Source organism: Pseudopipra pipra, chromosome 1 (assembly GCF_036250125.1).
Source record: "Pseudopipra pipra isolate bDixPip1 chromosome 1, bDixPip1.hap1, whole genome shotgun sequence".
NCBI lineage: Eukaryota > Metazoa > Chordata > Aves > Passeriformes > Pipridae > Pseudopipra > Pseudopipra pipra.
Genome location: NC_087549.1, coordinates 7,091,592 through 7,112,601, shown reverse-complemented (window position 1 = coordinate 7,112,601; position 21,010 = coordinate 7,091,592).

Below are 21,010 nucleotides of genomic sequence, written 5' to 3'. Positions count from 1 at the left end.
CAACAGGATAAAAGATAAAGGCTGGTGCCACCAGGGGAAAAATGAAGAAGGGCTTGAAGAAGCCTGGAAAGCAATGAATGTTGTGGATAGTGATGAGAAATGCACCTTCCTGGTTTTTTTTAAGCTCTGCACTGGGCTCAGCACACCAGGGTTCCTCGTTGGATGAATTTACTGCCACTAGGCACCATGGAGGCAAGGAGTTGTAGGAATAACACCAGTTAATCCTAAAACAAGAGACTGAAATGGATATAAATTTTATCCATTGAGGCAAAAGCCAACTTTTAACTTTATGAGTTGTTTGCTGTGATGCTGCATTTCTAGGATCCATGTAGGAAAGCATGTGCCTGGATGTCTATACAAACCATCTACACTCTGAAATAGTATGAAAGGTGAATTTTATGTATGGGGTGATACAAAAAGCCTTGGAGAAAGGGAGAGTCCCATTTTTCTATGAGATTAAAAGCACTAGAAACCCATAGGAGATCCATTCCATTTTGGATTTCCATTTCCCAGAGGCCCTGAGAAGAACCAAAAATTTTGGATTCCTGTGAGCAGTATCTATTTGTTCCAGATGCGGCACATTCAGGCTGATTTTGTTCAGAAAAAAATAATTATGAACTATTTCCCATCTCTGTCTTCCAAGCAACTTTGTCTAACCACAGCAGGCTTTTTCCCCAAAACCAAGGTTTCTGAAAGCCTTAGTAAACATCAGCTATTTGATGATGCAGCAAATGACTGACTCCATAGGAAACCAAGCCAAAAACATCTCCTAACATCAGAGTACATTTAGGTTAAGTTTAGCCTAATCTCTAAACCAACAATTTTTTTCTCCATTGTCCTACAGGGAAATGGTGTTTCATTAATAAAAGACATTGTAAAGGACATTTCCATAAGATGACAACATTAGGGGGCAGTCCTCAGCTAGCAGCCAGACCTATGAGTTCATTGAACAGCTGTGTTTATATGGGGTTGTTTGTTTGCAAAATTTATGTTTCAGTTTGTTTTAACCTTACTTTATTGTTACTGGAGAAACAATAGATCTTTTCCATTACAAGCCATTGAGTGTCACATTAAAATACAGCAGGAGGAGTGAAACTTCCCATGCCCCTTCTCTCCACAAATCTCTGGTTATATATGGTTTTTTTGTAAACAGAAAATCCCTTCATGGTCTGAGACCCCACCTTCTCAGTGAGCTGCCTGAATTGAATCCATTCAGGTTCTTATTTTGTTTTTTCCTCTTGGACTGCATGTCTGAACTTTTCATGGGAGAGGGGATGTCCTGTTTCTCAGTCCCCTGGGTAGGTCAGGTACATCACGACCTGTTCGTAGCAGGCAAACAAAGTCCACACAGTTCTGAAGGTGGGCACTACAGGCCTCCCCCATATCCCTTCAAGTAGATCAAACATTTTATTTCAAGCATCTCCTCCCTCCTTTGGTCTTTATCTCCTCCCATCCATCCTTTGTTCATGGATTCTTATCTCTGCCTTCCTTAGAGGGACTATCACCTTCTCCTCTACCTTTTGTTCTTCTGCTCCACTCCTGAGTCCACTGCAGAAACCAAATCTGCAGTTTAGGAGGAGAACCTTGTGTGACTTTCCCCAGTCTGTTTTGGAAGCTTAACCTTCCCCTTCTGGGACTGTTCTGCACTCCAGCTCTTCCAAATTCTCCCAGTTATCTAAGCCTTTCCTTCCTTGGTTATATTCTTGCCAGAGACATCTGTTGCAGAAACCAGGTCACTGGATATGGTACTGAGGGAGTATTGCCCTGTCAAACTCAGTCTCTTGACTGAGCTTTTCTTGACCCCAGGGCACTAAGATCAGCCATCACAGCTGTACCTCAGCATTTCCAGCATCATCCCTCTGGTATACCTTGATTTCATGCTGTTGTTTTCCATGTGCATCCTACCCTGAGAATCAAGAGTCCCAGCACAATTCAGATGCCCTGGCCTGCTGTCAGCAGCTTCACTGTTAGTACACATCATCTCCTGGATCCATGCCCTCCTAAGAAATACAACCATTCTTGGCAATGTGTCTTACAGGCTGAATGCCAATGTATAACACTTTCAGCCATGCCACTATGTCATTCTTGCTTCTCCCTGTCCTGCATCTCATCTCTGGAAAACAGTCATCTTCATGGATGCACTCCATGTGCTCTTTCTTTGGATCCTGCTTGTTTCCCTCTGTTTAACACCATCCCAAATTGAGATTCCTTAGTCCTACCTGACTCTTCGATGCTTCTTGAGTCAGTTCACAAAATATTGCTGATGGAAAAGGGGAGAAAAAGCCCATGGAAATGGACTGTTTTCCCTTGCCTCGTGGTACAATAACATGTTGTATCCATGATCCCATTTGTATTCATTTACATTTGCTAGTCCATTTACACACATGGGCAGGAGTTTTCATTTACAAACAGAGAAACAGAGGCCAAAAATCTGGCTTGATTTACCAAATGCCCAAAGCAGGTGTGGAAATAGGAGCAATTCTCCAAATACCCTGTCTGGTCCATCTACTCTCCATCTTGGAGCTGACCAATTTAATTAATAGCTGTGCAGATTTGCAGCTATTGATGCCAACTATTTCCATACACAGCGTGCAATCAGACTTGCATTGGCCACAAGAGGTCAGAGAGTCAGACACTAGAGCTGGATTTTAAATACAATTCTGGATAAAGCTGCTGGCCCCAAACCAGCTGTGGTTATGCTAAAGTTTCCTCAAGCCTATGGATGTGAATGTAGCAGCAATGGGCTGAGGAAGAACCATTCTCGCCCTCCCCAGCTATTTAGTGCCATGGGAAGGACACCAGGCATGATGGACTGAAGCTGGAAGCCTTTATAGCAAATTCTGTCTCCCAAATGCTTCCTCAGCTCGTTGCATCTCTGTGACCATGGCAGGTACATTGATCTAGCTGACAGACTAAGGTCCTATAGCTCAGCTTTATAGAGATGAACTGTAATTTTAGTAATAGGATGTTTAAATAATATTGTGTCACTTTTACATTTCACCTCCCTTTCCTCTGAATGAAAGTGCCTGTCTCCTTTTGACAGGTGGACATATTTTTTTTCTTCTTATTTTCCCCACAAAGACTTTGCCTGAAGGACATCAGGAGTCATAATGATGTGAGATCCTTACAGATTATGGCTAAATGGAAGGGTACTGCAATATGATTACCTCCCCACTCTTACTCCTGCTGTGCCATGTAATGGCATGGCAGGGCTCTCCACTGGGAGTAAAGCCAGTCAGACTGAAAATTGACTTGCCTTGGGGGCCATCAAACAAATTTAAATGGCTACTTCAAGATTCTGCCTGCCAGTGAGCAACGGATTAGCAAAATGAATGAAATATGGAGGTGGTAAAGCACTAAAAACTGTGCCATTAGTAAAACCAGTAAAAACTGTGCTCTGTCTCTCCGTTCTGATTTTGCTCTAAACATTAATTCTAGTTCCTTGTAATTTCTCTCTGTGTTCTGTCTCATGCCAGAACTGAGAAGGGAGCTCAGGACAGAAAGAAAAACTGTGACTTAGCCTTACCTGGGCTTCAGGTAGGATGAGGACAGGGAGGAGGGGAAGAGGACTTACCCTTCTCTTTCATGCATTTTTCCTGGGGATAGAGGCCCTTCTGGAGAGAATTCAGAATATCTAAACTTGTTTTCTGCTTGGAGTAACCCTCAAGGGCAATTTCTCCTGCGAGGCTAAAGCAGAGTGGTGGAAGGAAAGACTGTCCCCTATTGCTCTTGTGATCAGGTCCTCTGCTGTCACAGCCACAAGGAACTCCCTCCCTCCCTCCTGTCCTTACATTGCTCTGGGATGGGATCTCTGTTCCCTCTGCACTGTAACCTCCCGGTTGTTATGAGCATATAAAAATCTCAACTGTATGTTGACAATCTGAGTAGAAACAGAAACAGGTTCTCTGGCTCTACAGTCACCCATTTGAGGTGAAGGCTCATTGTAGCAGACACTCACCAGTCCTCCTGTACTGGGAGAAATGTTGGTGCCTGAGGGGGATTCACATTTGCTCCCTTGTCATCCAGTGCCCTTCAATAGCTTCCTCTCTACTTGAATCCTTTGGCTTTTCAGATTATGTGAATGGGATTTAAGCATGTTTAGGTGCTCCCATGAATAGAAATGTTTTCCCCTCTCAGCCCCCAAGAATGCTTATTTAGGAATAGTTTGTTCTCAGCCTCTTTAGAGAAAGACATTCATGGGATGTGACTTTGCATGCTGCAGTTACACCACCACTTTCCTTGGCAGCACAGCTATGTCTTTTTTTCAGCTATTTTCTTAATATTTTCACTAAAAATTTACCTGATGCAGCTGAAGTTTAATTACTTCTTTCTCTATCATTGCTGACTAATGGTAATAATTGCTTCCTGTCCTCTGGTGCAACATTCTTTTCTCTATCTGCAAGTGGTTATTGTGTCTCTCTTTGGTATTGTTTCCTCTACTTTGAAATTGCCCACAAGCACAGTCCCATTTCTTGCCTAGTTGGTAAATAAACCCCAGAAATATAGCAGCCAGAGTGGAAACTGGGTGGTGGCAGGGGACAGGAAACTGGCAGTAGTGGAGAGTTTTGCTCTGCAGTAGGTCACTTTGACAGCTTTTAGAGAACTTACACAGAAGGAACTGATGGTCTCTGCTCAGGTACTAATGGTCTAAATTCTACATTACAGGTACTGGTAGTTACTACAGGTGGTTTTATAGCAGAAGCTCCTGCCTGAGTGGCTATGGAGATTGACACACCATTTTTCCTCTAGAAAGTCTCTTTCTAGAGAAGGAAGGAAGGACCTATTGGTTCTGTTTTCAGAGATGCAAAGTCAAGAAATGAATTGAGTTGCCCGAGGTCATAGAGTCAAGAAGAAGAAACACATCTAACTCCCATGTCCCAGGCAGCATCCCTACATCACATTGTTTAAGCATTCTCAATTTCCTTCAGCAAAATAAAAGCCTAATTATCTTCAGAAGTGCAGGATGATGACTCTAAGGCTTAGACAAGACTGTTCACAAGATTAAAGCTCCAAATGTCGTTTTAAGCATTTTGCTGGCTTGGAGTCTTCTCATTTTTTCGGGTAAATCTGCAGTTAAAATCGGAACCCACAGAGAAACTCAGTCAAGGTGTTACGCTTCTGTCACTGATTAAACTATACAACCAACTTTTTCTCAAGTGTAAAGTTTTGTGGTTTTTTTTCCTGCTTCAGGGGGAAAAAAAGGAATTACAGCTCCATGGGAAGAAAGAGACAGAACGTGTTATCTGCTAGTAGAGTGCACGGGACTTCTTGAAAATGTTTGTAAATAGGTCTTCATTTAGCTGGCAAGGCTGGTTATAAATAGAACTCCTCAAAGATTCTTTCAAACATACCATCTTATTTTTCACTGAGGGGAAGCACCTGAAATTTGAATGCCTCTCAAGCAGAGTTCTCCATTCTGTTGACTTCTTTAGAAAGAGCTTCCAAACGCCATCTCCAGACAACAAAGACCTTTTTGGAAAAGAAGTGTAAAAGCTGGCATCTATTGGATGTTACCTCCTGGCTCAAAGCATGGATCACTGAGTAAGACAATGATCTGGGACTGTAGGGTTTTTGCAGGGTGACTTGCTGTGTTCACCTTTCTCCTGTTGTGTACTTAGATTAAAATTGCATTGAGGCATAGACTTTTTCTTAGTAAGCATTTCTATAACACCTAATACAACACTGTTCCCCATCTTAACAGACACTTCTGCATGCATTCAAAATAAAATACAATTAAATAAATAAATAAAAGAGAGTAACTCATCACTCTTCTAACTACTTTTTTATAATTTTCTGCCATTATCAGCTCTTTGTACTGTGTACTTTGTCTGTAGGTAAATATCCGATAAAGGCAGACCTTGTCCAAAACAGCTGAAAGACAAATTTTGAGCCAAAAAAAGGCAGAAAGCAAAAATGCAGAAAGGAAACAAATAGAAACATGGTTGTTGTACTGGGTCTGGCTGCGATGGAATCCCATGTTTTGATTTATGAGCAAAACAGTGTTGATAATACAGGTATATTTTCACTGTTGCTGATCAGGGCTTACACAGAGTCAAGGGCTTTTCTATTCCTCCACCCACCCCACCAGTGAGGAGGCTGGGGGTACATAAGAAGCTGGGAGGGGACACCTGACCCCAACTGACCAAAAAGATATGCCAAACCATATGTCATCATGATCATCTATAAAAGCTGTAGAAAATAAGAAGGAAGAGGGGAACATTCGTGGTTATGACATTTGTCTTCCCAAGTAACCATCGCATGTGATGAAGCCCTGTGTTGTAGTAAGTGGTTGGACATCTACCACTCGATGGGAAGTAATGAATGCATTACTTCTTTTGCTTCGCTTGAGCACAGCTTTGTTTCACTTATCAAGCTGTCTGATTCTCAGCCTTTGAATTTTTAGCTTTCATTCTTCAGATTCTCTCCCCTGGGTCTTGCTGGAGGGGAAGGAAGTGAGTGAGTGACTGGACCGCTGGCTAAGGTCAACTCCCCACAGTAGCAAACACCAGACATCCAAGGAGTTAACAATTGTCAAATGTTGTAAAGACCTCATGGCAAATGATTTCCACCACCTCTCAATGACCAGCTCAAGATGATGCAGCTTCTGTGTTTTTTTGCAAGGCTGAAAGCAGAAGATAGTAAGAACAGCTGGGCTAATCTTGTGATCTGGTACTCCAACCATGAAGGGCAGTTGGTAGGTGAACCAGAGTGCAGTTTTGTCTGCACAGGATGGGGTAGGGGAAAGAAACACAAAAAAGAAAATCAATTTCTGCTCAATGCACAAATCCAAGTTCTTTTCTTACCTACCAGTAGGTAAGTTGCAGCTCATTATTGCTGGGAGGATGGAGGTGGTTGCACAAATGAATGGAATGAGACAGCAGTCGCTTACTCAGGGTAAAATTATGAAGTCACTGCCTTTGGGAAGACAAAGTCTCTCTAGCAGGTGTCCTTGTTTGCATTGTGGATAAAGGAAAAACAGTCCAAGCAATCCACCACCACCAAATAAAAGGGTGTATCAGGGATTTTTTTGTGTGTGAACAGTGGCAGTGCATTTCAGCTAAGGTTAACTGACCTCCATCTTTTGTATTATGTAAAAATTACATGTGTTTTGATTTTTCCATTTCTGTCCCTTATCTCCATTTTGGAAGTTTGTCTCCCCTCTTTCTCTAAAGGCAAACCGAAGGATCAACACCTTGGAAGACTGGAGGAGGTGACCTTGAAAATACTGAGATGGCTTGGCTAAGCATGTAGGTGCAATGAGGCAGCACTAATTCTTGTCCAGGTGTCTGGGAGACAAAATACAGTATAATTCAATATAACTAAGCCATGGGAGGTGGGGTGGGGAAAGAAAGGAAAGCATTTTCACAACACTCTATGTCTGGTTGAATGATGGTGGTGGACACCACCACTTCCACAGCACTGTGCTGTCCCTCTGTGTGTCTGGGCTGTCTGTCACCTGGCTCTAATCCATGAGGGATGGTCAGGTGCTGTTTTGCTTCACCCGGCTTTTGTGTTCATAACAGTTTTGGAGATAAGGGGCAATTTTTAAAAAACACACTGTTAAAAAATAATTTAAAATAATTATTTCCTCCCAGGAAATCAGACCCACTGCTTGAAGTAGCCCTTTAATAAGCATTATGCCTCACCATATTTCAGGCTGTATCATTCTATGCTGCTGTTGTTAGATCAATCCAACATGGATTTTTGGACCACACGAGACTGTATCCATGTGCAGATCTTTTTAATTATGTCTGTATGAACCCCAGTGTAGGTGTCTATTCTGATTTAATAATGTCTTATTTCAATATAGTTTGAACCTGTTCTGTGCTGACTTAACCTAAACCAAAATAAACCCTTTCCTAAGCCACAGAAAGACTGCTTGTTATTTTATAATTAGCTTCACTAAAGATACCTTGTCTCAAATTAAAAATGACTAAGGTGATTTGGAAAAAAATCTTTACAACTAAGCAGTTAGTGGAAAGCATATTGAACTGTAGCCAGGGCTGGGCTGAAAGCAATTCAGTAAATTTATATTTAATGCATTTCTGAAATTTAAGACAGATCCAAAGCTAGCTGTTAAAAATTGTCTTTCACATGCTTCTTTCTGCCCTATTCATGTGCACAAACCCAGTGTTTATACTTGACTCTATGCCTGCTTAGGATCCAGCAAAAGAGCAGATGCAATCTCATCTGTTATTAAGATTACAGTAGAAAGGCTCGTTACTCCAATTGCTCCCTCATCCATCCTCTTTTCTTTTTCTCCTCCTGGGCTTGATTGATATTCAGAGGGCAAAACAACCCTGGAAATTTGTTTAGGAGCATATCACAAGTAATGCTTTGGAAGTTCATCTATCAGTCTGTATATACTGTACTCCGATTTTTTAAAAAATACTGTTTTATGTCAGCATTACATGAACCACAAAAGTTTTGATCTCATACATCCACAAAAATGAAACTCAGATTTTAACTTCCATTGTTTGGAGATACTGAGGTAAATCAAAATAGGAATCCTGTTTTACTTTATGTACTCTTTGTGTTTACACAAGAATCTTGGGTTATATCCTTCACTCCTGCGGCACTTGATGGACAAATCTGTATACTTTCCCAAACTAACTCAGAAAGAGAATGTCAAAGAGTGGCACTTCACAGTCTACAGCTGGCAGGGAAGGGTTTCTGCTTCATCCCTGCATGTTATCTACAGTGTGTCAGCACACAGCCTGCACCAGCCTGTGACTGCACTGGGTGGAGCGGAGTGTTCAGCCATCCTTGTGTGGGGAAGAAGGCAGTTGTGTAAGGGGCATTGGAGGCATCAAATACTGGTCAAACTTGTTCACAAGGATCATCTTGAGGCTTCCAGTCCCCTTTATTTCCTTTACTGCTGGAGTGTGGAAAGCTCTGTGTGTATCTATTTCTTGCAAAAATACCCAAGTGGAGCGATGCATTCCCCCCCTCAGCCTTTAGTTTGATAAGCAGCCTGTACTAAAACAGTGGCCATGCAATGATATGCATAGAGAGTCACTAACATATCAGCCATAACACTCTGAATGTGGGAGTCCTAATTTTTTGGTGGTGTTGTGTTCAGAGACAGATCCTTTCTTGGAGATCTTCCTGGAAGACATTTCCTTGACTTAGATCATGACTCAAAATAAGCTGCAAGACAAAAGGGACAAGCTGGTAGTGATGCCACTGGACCAGAATTAACATAGAGTGAAGCTTGATGATGGTGAGTTAAAGAGGTGGAACACCTGGGCTGTTTGCAAATGAGTTGTTGGGACAGAACACTTCAATCAGAACCTATTGAAAGGAGATGCCTCCCACTCATTGCACACAGTTAACTTACTTGTGGGTGCTGAATCTCTCCACCTCTGTCTATGTGCAGTGCATTCTCCCTTTAGAGGAACTTGAATTACTTCTCAAATGGTTTGTCCAATTTCGGGTGAAAATTGTGTTTCAGACAATAGCACAGCAGTGTCTCCAGGATGAGAGTTGTTCCCTTCTATGTAGAAAATTAATAGTTTGTTTTGTTCAAACACTTTCTGTCTTCTCCCCATGCTGATAATCTATTCTGAATTATATTTAATGGTAAAAAGCTGTAGCAGCTGAAGCCAGGCTCAAGGTGAACTATTTTCCCATTTAGAAAATGGAACAACCGTCTTTCAATTGAGATACAAAATAAGAGGCCCTGACCAGTTGTGGTTGCTGAAGACTGGCTCACAGAGCTACCTAGAAAACAATAGTCCATTCTCTTAGCTTTGGCCTGAAATTCCTGTTGCAGATTCAGACTGGGAAAGCTCTTTTCTTCTTTTCCAGAGCTTTTGTGTACTGTTTGTAGCCTTGTTAGAAGAGCTGATGTCTGCTGCAAAGGCAGATTCAGATGAATCTAGAATGAGAAAATGTAGAAAGTGCAGTCAGAAAGAGGCCACAAAGTCATTGTTTTACCATATGTCAGGCTGGTAGCAAAATCTTCCAGCTGGAGAAATAAAGTAGACATGGGAGTTGCTCAAGGGACAAAAGAGATGTCCAGGAAAGGACACTCTTTCTAGTTACAGAGGAAAAACAGATTTTCTAGCTCTGGAGATCTCATACATTCTATTACCCACATCATTTGGAAAGCTGAGGAAGGCAAAACTCCTTATATGGATTTCTGAAGTGTCCCATCTTCAAAACAAAGCCTATAAAAATTAGATTTGCAGAACCCCTCCTTTTTAACTATTTAAATGAGTTGATAGATTTCCAGGGGAATTGGAGCTCCCCATGAGCTGAACGCTATTGAACAAGTATGCTAAGCACCTTTGAAAATTGGTCCAAAATACAAACTATGTCCTTTTAAAATACTATGTTACTGGGGGAGACAAATAACTTGGCAACCAAAGAGCCCAAGGCTTTTTGATTCTCCTTCTGCACAAGGCTATTCGTTCCTCCCTGAGGAAAGGGAGGAAGGGACTAACCCTGAACTCAGACGTCTCTGAGGTACTTGAGATAATTGTGGTACAACTGGTTTGATTTGGAAATGGAATTAGAGTGTTCTTTTTTGCTCTTCTAATTAATCAGGGTTGAATGTCTATATTTGCAGCTCCTTCAATTAGTTCTCTGCAGATCGACCCCCACCCAATCTATTAAATACTGGGATTTGTGTTTGGAGCGAATGAGCTCTACAGATGCAAAGCTTTCAGCTAAATTACTTCTCTCGGAAGTTACATTTCAGGAGTTGAAGATAGCAAAACACAAAACTTGCCAGAGATAATTGCAGTCCAACTGTTCCCTTCTTCCCTTCAAACCAAATCATGCAAGGAGTCAAGCAAGCCACACAGTGTCAGTGGTGTTTCTGGTTGACGTTCAAGTTCTCTCTTTTGTTGGCAACAAGGAAGGCTAAAGGGAGTCTACAGCAGAATTTTAAATAGCCAAAGCCTAAGGAGTGCAAAATTATAAATAAAAACAACAGCAAATCTAAACAAAAAAGCCCCAAACTCTTCTCCCAGCTGTTCAAGTAGTAAGATATACATTTCTGAGACAGTGTAAACTAAGAGTGAGATCAAAAAAAATTTGAAAAAAAACCCAGACAGCAAGAAAAGCAGATACTGAAGACAAAGCCATTAGTAAGGTGGTGAGGAGTGAAATATGCTCAGTCCTGTCACAGCTATGGACACACAGCTGGATGAAAAGACAGTGCAGCAGCAATCCTATTCCATGCAGTCCAGGTCTCGATGGCCAGGCTCCCCACAGATAGCTCACAAAGTATAGCAGGTTGACTCACATGCTTTGTAGTGGCAGTAGTATTCTCAAAGACTGTCCTTTTTCCCTCCTTTTCTCTGCAGGTAAAATTTTTGCATCATTTAAGCAAAGAATTTGAAACTGATTGTGCATCTGACAAACCAGTCTCCCTAGCTACGAATCTGGGCTGGGAAGACAGGAGCAGGTTGCTCAGTTGTTAAAGTTATTATTGCTCATTTTGACCAGCTTTTTCTGGTGCAGGACTATTGTCTAAAGTACCCAGGAGCATTTGTCTTTTTATGTATATTCTTAATACTGGCAGTAAGATGAGATATTTATAGGCTTAGATGAGTTTTTCCAGTCTCCAGGCAATATTTCACAGTGGAGACCTTGGAACAAAAGTTTATGAACTTTATGTTTCACAGCCCTCTTTCAGCTTCAGGAAGCCACTTTTCCTTGTATTTTGAGACTTGTGACTCAAGTTTTGAAGTTGTTTCATTGGAAGAGCTTCCTTTCATGCTTTCAGAAAGTCTCTGGTAAGTTAGAGGGACTTGAAGTCGAAAGGGTGTATTCTTGTAAAACCTGAGAGTTAATAGAGACCAAGGTGTGACCAGTGAGAGGGCGCTGTAGACTCCATTTTTTAACATGACCTGCTTGCCAAAGTCCATGTTCCCTATACATCACAATGCTGTATTTTCCTGAAGATGCCGTGACAGAAAGCTGTTCCAGCACTGGCACCCCAGGCAAATTTCAAGGCTTGTAAAGGACTGAAGGAAATCTGCTTTTCACTGCACATATGATAATGCTTCCCTTTCAATGCAACTCGAACTGAGTACACTTGGATGAGTGTATATTGTATCCTTTCCTGTTGGCTAAGCAGAAAAATTTGTCAAATGTCCGTATGCATGAAACTATTTGTTTTAGGAAGAGGCACAGACCTGAGGAACTCAGTGCTGGTCCTGTTTGGAGTTAGAGCATTGTGATATGGGTTGTTGAAAGGCATGAGAGGAGAAAGGAAAATGGAAAGACATTTTTCTTTTATCATCCTTGGAAACTATTCTGCAATGGAAAAATGAACAAACTACCCAACACAAACAGTTATGTCTTAACAGAGACACTTCTCAGTCATCATTTATTTGAGTCTTCTGTCTGCTTTGAGGTGGATTTTGTAGTTTTCTAAGTTCAGTTACCATGGAAGAGTCTAGAAACTTGAAAGCTTCCTGTGATTTTTATTTTAGTGTGTTTATTTTTCAAGGAGGTGTTCTTGGTGATCAGCAGGAAATAGATTGCACAAACGGCTTTTCATTAAGGGTGCTTGACTGTAGCCCTGAGCCACAATGGATGTTCAAAGCACTGAATGAGTTTCCCAGTGCATCTGTGAGCTGCGTGTTGGCTTTCACGCTGAAGTCTCTGATTAAAGCAGGCTCCAAGCAAAGGGAAAAGGCAGCCTCCTTTTGTGAAGAGCAATTCCAGGCACTATTAGGTAAATTGGTAGGTGCATACTTACTACAGAGACAGGGATGGCAAGGGAAGGGACACAGAAGCACTGCAGCAGAAACGAAGAAGCTTCTTGAAGTTTAGCAGTGAATAAAGAGACGTTACAAATGCCAGATATATTTGTGAAGTTCCTGTTGATCATCAGGGGCCTTAATCAAGTGGTGTTGTCCGGTTGTGTTCGTGCCTGCCCCTCTTTGACATATTTAGGGAGCAGAAGTGAGTTGAAAGGAATTGATGCACCACAGTTGAGACTAGGAGAAACTTCGCTGGTGAAAATCCAGCAGTTCATAATCATAAGGATGATCCTTCCAAGGCTTCTTCTCTTCATGTCTAGGTCAGGAAAATGTGCTGGGAATACAAAGGCCCTTTGCTTTCACGTCTGATTTATATAACAGGTCTTGGTGAGCCATAAATAGAGCTTAAATACTCTTCTCTGATATTTCAGGGACTGCTCTGCCCCTCTTAAGGAGTGTGTCCAGTGAATGCCTGGAAGTTCTTTCCAGTAGAAACCTCCACTTTTTCCACTTCAAATCAGAAGAAGGAAATGGTAGATGCAGGCCTAATTGTGATAGAATGGGGCAGAAAAAGCACAGGGAGACAAATGGGACTTCCTATAATTTCCTTATTTTAAATCAGGACAGCTGGTAATTGCATGGCCCTTATCCCAGTACTCTGCCTCAGAAGAGCAAGGCATTCCTGCCACGGTGGTGACACAGAAAGTACCAGGATAAGTTGATGGCTGGGAAGGCAGCAGTCTGGGGGAGATGCCAGGCTCCCTATGGAAGGATAATAATGAGTGAAAGAAGGACAAGAAAAAATGCACTTGTTTAGCTCGATCTCCTTTTCTTCATGAGCTTCTGGAGAGGAACCCTTATTAGTAGGTGAAATCTCTCTGATCTCTAGCGAGAGCAGAGGGTATAAGCCTCACCCAGAGCCTTGGCTCCCCATAAGTCCAGAGGGAGTTAGCTGGCACTGAGGTCAGTGTCTGAGCTTAATTTTGATCATGTGTTTTGTTACTCCATGTCCTAGAAAATTGCAGCATTAGTACTACTTAGATAGTTGCCATTAAGGCAGTGAAAAAGGGTTTATGGTGAAACTAAATGGCTCACAAAGTTGATATAAGTAAAAAGTGTTTCTATACCTGCCATTTTTACATCAGTTTCACAGGCCTTGTACATGTTCTCCCTTCTCCTGAGATGCACCAGGGCACTCAGTTGCACACAGAGAAACAATTTCTTTTTCAATGAGAGACTTTTAAATACATTTCCCCCTGTAAAATCCACAATAAGAAACAAGACTGGTGCTCACTGGAAAATCAGTTTTGCTGCCCTACTACTGCATTTTCACACACTTAACAATCACCTTAGTAAGTAAGACCCGTGTGATTCTGTTCCTTTGGGCAGCTGCTCAGTAAGAGGTTTTGTCCTCAAAATATGTCCCACTGACTTCTCTGCTTTTCTGATTAGTGGGTGAAATGGTTTTCTTTTGAGGCTGACACAATGAACTTGGAGAAGGTTTATGATCACCAAACAAAGATAGAAGCTGTGACAAAAGAATAGAGGTGAGGAGAAAATGATCAGAGAATGGCTTCCAAGTCTCCTCTCTCTCAAAGTACTGAGGCAGCTCAAGGAACTCGTGATCCTCAACACATGAGAAAATTCCTGCCTCACAGCACTAAATAGACGCATATGTGTGTGAAAGATTTGATGTGCCAGATTTGGTGCATTTTCCCCATTCTTTTCCCTGAGGAGCTCTATCTTGCTGACATTATAAACAAGCAGACACCGCACGTATATGAAGCAGGGAAGAAATGAAAACAGGATGTTAAAAAGAATCATGTTGGAATGAGACTTTTCTGCTATACAATGGTGTTAACAATGTGGTCCTGACTCTGACTTTTAAGCAGGTCTGAAGGGTTTTATCTTGGATTGGTGAATATTGTTTAGAATAGCTGTGTGATATTTTTGTTCCTTTTAAATTTCACACTTGCCATATCTGAGAGTAGATTATGTGAACGGGATGAATATCTCTCACTCTTTCTGAAAATTCTAACTGGCCTGTTCTGACCAAGATTACTGGACAGATAAAAGACAGTTGCTTTATCTCTTCCTCTACCATCTTCCTCCAAAAAACTCCTCAAAAAATTAAATCATTGTGATGAAACAAGCTAATCTCTAGTGGGATTAGATAAAAAGTAAGCAATTTTATTCACAGCTTTTCTATAGTTCAGAAAATTCTTTTAAACATGAAATGTCATTATTTTATCTGTGGCATCTTTCCAGATTTCACTTTGTCATAAATGAGCCCAAATATGGGGAAGACTGCTCCCAGCTACAGCCTTCTTTTCCCCAAACTTCAGGTGGACCCTGTGTGGGAAGGTTTCGCTATGCCATGTTCACACAGTCAGGTGGGAACTAGTTCTGGCAGACTTTCAAACAGCTTGGGCTGAAGCTCACTCAGGGATGGAGGCTGTGAGTTGGTGGCAAAAGCTTAGCAACGATGGTTATCTTGGGTGCAATACTGAGCTAACTTTATGGGTCAGATTCATATCACAGATGATGCCTCTTTCTTCTCTTACACAGGGTAGTTGTCCCTACCTAAACAGAAAAAGAAAAGGTCCTGTGATGTGTTCCCTGTTAATATGGGTCACACCACCTTACTGTTTTGGGAAGAGAAATGTGTTCTACAAGAGAGACTTGGAGGCTGCGAGGCACCTCCTCTGTTGGTCTTTTCCAAAGATTTTGGAAGGGCTGTATATCCAGATAACAGGTACACTGGAAAACACAAGGCCTTTTGGCTGTGGTAAGGGGATCAAATGGCAGTGAGTCTGCCTCAAGTTCCCACCCAGCATATGGGAAGTCTGTGGTTCTGACATGTTTAACAGATGCCTGCTGATATATTGTTTGTGCAGTTATTTCATGTTGAATCTGGAAAACAAGATCCATTCAAAACAGAATTTGATATTGTTGCTTACCTTTCTGGAAGGACCAGATCTATCTTCTGAAGCTGCAAAATTCAGAGGTCTTGAGCTGAGCTTGAGCTTAAAGTGGTACACACAAACCACTACTGAATGTCATTAAAGAGCACAAGTCACATTCAAGTCAGTTAGACCCATCACATCAATGATATTATCCAGAAGGGGATTCTCTACAACCCACTCACCTCTGGAGCACAGAAACACAGATTTGTTCTCAAGTTGCCCTGCCAATTCCCGAAGGCTTCAGATTGCTACACAGTGCTTCACATTGGTAGGAAGAACTGTTTTGATAGATTTTTTTCCTCTTCTAAAATCACTGGAGATATAAAAAATGAGACCTGCTGCAACTTTGACTCTAGGGACAGAACCTTTTTTGTCAGGCTCTGGAAGACTATGGCATTATATGCCGTGAAGAAATCATCAGGAATCACTGGAACTACCTCCCTGTGGCATATGCACTCGCTGGAGAACTTTTTTCAGCTATATGAATTGATCAGAGTTAATTTATAAGCTGCAAAGACGTCTTGTATCTTCTTTGGGCGGTACAGCCTTTTGTTTCTGATACCGTTGCTTCCGGAATTCTCGGAGCAATGCTGCTTGCTCCTTTAAGGAAGGGCAATAGGGAAAACACTCCCTCTCAGTTCCTGTGCCAACAGCCTTAAAGAGAGAGTATTTTCAGGACAGCACTCAGATCTCATGCTGCTATTTTATTGCCCTTTGTGACTCCTTTACACTCTTATACAGGTAGAGGCCATCAGCATTTCCAGGCTTTGTTCTGTTCCTCATCAAGATCATCCCCACTGTAACTCTTACATAAGCCTGTCACTTCAAGCCCCCATTTCCCCACCTCAGTAGCTGCTTCTGCCTTCTTTTCTATAGGTCTTGCTGTACTCAGAAGCTCATCAAACACACTTCCAAACTTCCACCCACTTCTGAGCTGTATGCCAGTGATTCTACAGCTCATTTATCTTCCTTGCTTGGCTTTGCTGTTGCCTGCAATCAGGTGTGCTCTCTGGGAAAAAAAAAGAGGAGAAGAGGAGCAGGCTGGGACTTTGTGGAAAATCTTGTTTGTTCTTGCTGTTTCAGGTATTTGGCAGCATCTTTTTGTAACCTGAGCACTGATGGTGAGAGCAGAATACCTTAGTGCAGTCACCTGTTTTGTCTGTGCTTTGAATCCAACCTGGTTTAGTACCATTCTGTGGGACTGTAGGGCTTTGATTTCAGAAGTAATTGGAAGTGTATACTCACTATGCCACACACCAGGGGACACAGCTGTCAACTCCTTCTTACTTCTAGGAATTGAAGTGCGATCCAATCCAGCAACACTAAGGTCACCACTCTTTTTTTCCTGGAATTGAAGTAACGTCCCTCCCATGCAGAAGCTACTGCTTCTTCTCATCTTTCCTAGAGCCAGGAGCTGGAGTAATGAAATCACAGGCACTACTGTATTAAATCTCTATGGTATGCAGGAATCCATGTGCCCTGGGATCTGCACCACCACATCAAAATCTTAGATCAACACCTGAACTCTATAGTGTAACACCATGTACTGCATTGTTCAGACTATATCTTCCACACTGTTGATCAAGGCCACCTTGACACGAGAGGGGCTCCAGCCAGGTCAGCTGGTGAGGCTGGCACTGCAGCAGCTGGATACCAGATCTCATTCTTATGCAATCTGTGTGCAGCAGTTGCTTTCATCCTTGCCCTTAACTTCTGTTTGCTCAATGAAAGCAGCACGTAGGCAAATAACATTTTGCATTTTAAAAGAGTTTTAATTTGTATCTGTTTTCAAAGTACACAACAAGGCTAATGAATAGTCACTCCATTCTCTAGGATACACAGTAACAACTGACTAAAATTAGCATTAATTAGCTGAATTACTACAGTATTAAGAAGCTTCAACTGAGCTCCGGGTCTTGCTACAATAGGTTTAGGATGAGCAAGCTGTGTGAAGCTGGTATGGGTTGGTGGTGTTGCCATTATAACTCTAAGAAGAGGTGATCAAGGAGTGCCTTCCTTCTTGAAATGACACAGCTAAAGTTTCAGATCCAGTGGAGAGCTGTAGTGAGCAGCGGATTCTTGTTGTTCTTGAGTTCGTTTTCTTTCCCGTTTGAATGGTACTACAGTCCCACATCTCATTTACTATTTTTTACTCATTTCACTGCTCCCACCTAGAGCATGATTCCATGAATTCTTGAAAACGCGGACCTGATGAGCTGGAATACCACATTGGAGAAGGCCAGGCCTGGAAGTAATTAAGAGCTGGTGGGAACCTCTCCCTCAGCAGACATGTTAAAATACTACCCCTTTCTTAACAAGAGCAACCTACTCTGTCTCCAGGGACAGGGGTTGTTTGGATCAGTTAGACAACTCAAGAGATAGGAGGGTAAGAAGGAGTGGAGAATCTTGCTTTAGGGCACCCTCATCTCTGAAAGTAGAAGGTACTTCAAATCCTTTGTATTCTGCCCTCCAACATTATGGCAGTGACCTGATAAGCTCCTAGCAGAGGGACTTGAGAATGGCAGAAAGTCTAGAAAACAGGTATTTGCAACCCTACCTCTGTTCCAGGTAGTCTTTAACACTCCTCTCTGAAGAGGAATTACTGTGAGAAATTTGGAAGAACCAACACAACAAATGTGGTAAAAGATCCTCACCATCCATGGAGTGTTCTAGCTGCTTCTGTTGGCATCACACAGATATTCATAAATATGTAATGTGACCTAAACATGGATGAGATGTACCAGCTTTGCAGTTCTTAAGTTGGATGCCCTGTTCTTGAGCTGAAGCTCACTGAGACCATTCTTCATGCAGACTTGTTCTTCAAACCTGCTGTAGAAAAGAGGGGGAAAAAGACCCATTTAATTTTTTACAGTGTTTCTCTGGTCTATCAGTTATGCCTTTTACTCAGGGAAAGTTTCTGCTGGATTTGACAATTGCTTTCATGCCTTGGCAGTGGTCTACTTAAAATTTGATGGATAAAACCAATTAATTTCACTCAGGCCCTCTCACTACTGATGGATGATTATTAAAATGGTGGGAACATCAGGCTGAGATTATGCTGCAGAAATTACATTGCATTTTTGCTAAGTCTAATGATACAGGAATATTGAATATTGCTTCTTTACAATTCCTTCTAATTACTGTGCTTCCCAAAGAGCAGGGAACTGACTCATGTTTTCCATGTATCTGCCCACAATACACCACACAGTCAACTTCTGACATCTTAGGGGCACCTCAGTGTCCTACGCTTTCGAAGCAACCACACAGTAAATTTAATCTCTCCTCCACTCTGTCTGGAAGAATTAGGAGAGAGGGGGTGTATTCAGCCTACTTCACATCTCCTAGGCCATGAGGGAGTTCTCAAGGTTTGCTTCTGAAAAGACAGTGCTCACAGTCTCACTCGACACCTTCTTTGCAATGAGGGGTGGGTTTCAAGCATTTCCATGTTTCCCTCAAGGAAGGGCAGTAATTTCTCCTTAAAACCCCTATAAAAGGTAACGCGAGAGATAATCTGTTTCCCCTCTTTGCTCTGTGTTTGTTCACCAATGGTTCTTTTGAAGGTCTGACGGAAGGGCCTTTGATGTGCTGGATCTGACAGCTGAGCCTGCCTAAGCCCAGCTCAGAGCCTCAGCAGCCCCTCCCACACACAGCCCAGGCTGTGCCAGCTGCTGCAGCCTGGCCCACGAGGCACAGAAACACATTGATTAGCTGAGATTAATAAAATATGAATAGATGGAGAAGGGTTAGATTAAATCTTTAGGGCTGCTTCAGACTCAGGTTTTCTTTCTTTGGTTGCTTCCAAGCTCTGGAGGGAGGATTTTGTATGGAAAGGGCTGTTTTGGATGTGTTCAAGGTGTAAGATGTAGAACCATTGAGAAGCAGCAGTGAAAAGAAGCCATAAAAAGGAGGTGAGGATGAATATAATACCTTCTACTTTGGAGATGTTGCTGCTACTGCCTTGCATTCCCTGTAGGGCTTCAGGGAAATGTTGGCAGTTCCTTACTTGTTTTCTGGGAGCAGACAGGAATTTATATGGTGCAACACTCAGTATTTGATTTAACCCATGGTCCATTATACTTAAAATGGGCTATCTTAATATTTCCTGCATTAGAAAGTATTTTTATGGCAGTCAGCAGAAGAGAAAAAAAACCTGATTGCACTGACAGCCTCTAGCAAACAGTATGGCTTTGCTAAGAGTAGGAAGAGGTGTCCTCTTTTTTTTTTTTTTTCCCTAAGCGAACATTTCTTTTTTGGAAAGATGAAACACCTGACTCCTAAGTTAGCAGAAATGTCCAGCTGCAGATCAGAACATTATGATACGTTTGTTGACTAAAACACCTTACGGTCTGCCAGAGAGTGCTACCTTTCTCTGTGGCCTGAGGTCAGCTAATTTATAATCATCAGAGAGTAATGACTTGCTCAGGGCTTGTAATTTCCTATTATATAGAAATAAAGGTAAGCAAGTGGATGATATTCAGGAAGCCAGCATGTAACATTAATTTCATAACCACATAAAAACATACCTTTATGGATTCATAATCTTCTGAGACATTTGAGCAGAAAAGTAAGAGAATAGAACTGTTATCTTCCTGGTCAACCTTTTTCCATGACAAGATAGTCTGTTCTTGTGTGATTTGTCTGTTTTTAAATATTTCCATGTAAGGAGGAGGAAAAGGTTCATCTCTTCTCCTGGGATAGTCTTCATCTTTCCAACAGATCTCAGGCAGAAGATTTATAATCTTTAAGAATGTCACCCTTAGGTTATAAAGTTAATTTATTTGCACTCCCTAATTACATACAAGATGTGCTCAGTTTACAAGTTAAAATCTGGTTTTTTTGTTGTTGTTGTTGTTGCTTTTTAATTTCATTTTTTTTTAGATCCTGGCTTTTCAAACTCTTCCTGGAACTAGAAAAGAAACAGTATTTTGTGCTTCTAGTGCTAATTCTAGCTGTATCAATTGCTCAGTGTATGAGAGAAAGGTTATATCATTGGCAAAATGGGAAGCAGGATAAACTCCTGCTTACCTCTGTTCAGTTGCAGTGCATTTGTACAACGAGTCTGAGAAAAAACTACACCATAAGACAGATCCTATGAAGGTCTAAACTACTATAATTTATGCCAGCTGCCCAGAGACACTTGCTGTTACCATGTTATACTAACAAACATTAAAGTCCTGAAATACAGAATAGCATAACTTTGTTATGAAGAGACCTTACTTTGCTGCAGCTGAGCATCTGGACCTGTGAGCTGATTTCATGTTTCCAGTTGAAGTCATTATCTCTTTGGCTGTGGGAAGAGACATCCCATGCTTATGCTCGAAT